Raw genomic sequence first — 2,189 nt, 5'->3', positions numbered from 1 at the left:
CCCCCCACCCTTATTAACCCCCCACACAAAACTATAATACACTCAACCCCTTCCCCCCCAGCCCCCTCACCTGTTCACGTCTTTGCAGGGAGGAGGCTGTGAGCAGGATCGATCCCTGGTTTATCTGTGAGTGATTAGTGAGGTCTGCAGCAGCCCTCTATCCTGGCTATCGCAGGATAGATGCCTGGCTATCACACCCAGATAGCCAGGCATCGATCCTCCTCGCAGACATTCTTTCCTTCGCCGGAGCTCAGAACTGTCAGAGCTCCGGCCGAAGGAAGCCAGAACTGACAGGAGCTGCTCTGCGGTCTGCATCTGACACAGATGCAGACCGTGGAGCTTCTCCCGCAAGTCAGGTACGCGGTCTGCGACCGTGTGCCTGACATGTCAGCTGGCTGTGGGCCACATGGTACCGGCTCGTGGGCCGGAGTTGGTCCGCGAGCCGGTACTTGGAGACCCAAATCTCCACTCGCCCTCACCTTATTTTTACTCGCAAAATGCTAGCAGGCGAGTGGAAATTTTAAGCCCGGTGTTAACCCTTTCACTGCCGCAGATGTTTTTGCAGGATTTGGTGGCAGTTGCAATTTTTTTGTCACACGATATTTGCACAACTGTTTATTAAACCCAAATTTTTAGCAACAAATGCTTTCAAAATAATGAATGCACACAAACACAATATTATACCTACACTGAGTGGCCAGATTATTATGACCACCTGACGTTTGTAGGCAAATTAGCTATAATTAGCTATAATTTTGCGCTGAAGTTGCTAGAGGGCCAGACCATTATAAATAGGGAAGCAGGTTGTTTACCATGACAGTAGAAGTGATTTTTTTCTGAAGGTATGGGTAAACAACGCGATTAACAGCCTTTGAAAGTGGGATGATTGTTGGCGCTCTGCGCCATGGAGCGAGTATCAGCAAAACAGCAGAATTCGTTAAATGTTCAAGAGCAGCGGTTGTATTTTGTCGCTGAAGTTGCTAGAGGGCCAGACCATTATAAATAGGGAAGCAGGTTGTTTACCATGACAGTAGAAGTGATTTTTTTCTGAAGGTATGGGTAAACAACGCGATTAACAGCCTTTGAAAGTGGGATGATTGTTGGCGCTCTGAGCCATGGAGTGAGTATCAGCAAAACAGCAGAATTCGTTAAATGTTCAAGAGCAGCGGTTGTAAAAGTGTTTAAAGACTGGACTGCCAGCCGAAAATCTGGGTCTGAACATGTGAATTGTGGCCGTCAGCGACTAGTCAATGTTAGGGCAGAACGGAGAGTGGCAAGACTGGTACAAGACAACAGAAGGGCAACAGTGCAGTGTCAGATTCCTCGCATCACCTTTCAACATCTCGTGGAGTCACGAGGCGGCCCAACAAAGTCATCTCGTGGAATCATCTCGTGGCCCAATGAAGTACTGATGGGGTGGTCATAATAATATGGCCACTCAGTGTATATTGTGGGTAAAATATAAAAGATGAGGTTGTGTTCAGTAAATGGACACCAAACAGCCTTTCTTTTTTTTTTACATAAAGCAATATTATACTCTAAAACATTTTCCAATAATGAATCCAAATCAAACAAATATACATTGACCAGCAAAGAATTTCTTTACATTTTTGCACAAACACTTAAAGTAATCATGTTTCCAAGTGGCTCCAATTCTCTCGGCTTCCCTGTATTTCCTGTTCAGTGCAAGATCACAAGGGACAGAGCAGTCGACAGCAGCTGTTCATATACTAGCTTGGAGAAGTAAGAATAGTGAAAGGAGGAGCAGGAGATTGTCTTGCCTTGCTTTCTATGCCTGCGGAGACACCCAGCACAGTGCCTGCTAGCACACACAAGGGTGGCTCCATAGGACTCTGCAAAGGAAAGGAGCCGCTCTAAAACAGGATATCAGGACGAGTGCTCAGGGGATCAGCTGATTCTGCACGAAACTATAACTTTTAAACATCAAGGAGCAGCATCCATTGTCAGTAATTCAAACAGCCTTTGAAATGGCTTAAAGGAGAACTATGGGGTGAATAAATTATGCTCATCCCCATAGTTAGAGCTGGCGTGTGACATTGAAACTGTCACACGTCGGCTCTATTGATTGTGAAGTGAACGAAAACATACCGCCGTTGACTCACTTTCCGATCAACTCCATGCAGAGAGTGGTGACTGTCAGTCACTGCTCCCTACAGGGATCCCCCCCC

The sequence above is a fragment of the Nanorana parkeri genome, unplaced genomic scaffold (genome assembly GCF_000935625.1).
Source record: "Nanorana parkeri isolate BGI_ZX_2015 unplaced genomic scaffold, ASM93562v1 scaffold665, whole genome shotgun sequence".
NCBI classification, from domain to species: Eukaryota; Metazoa; Chordata; class Amphibia; order Anura; family Dicroglossidae; genus Nanorana; species Nanorana parkeri.
The sequence above is the reverse complement of the archived record's forward strand: the minus strand, read 5'-3'. Positions refer to the sequence as shown.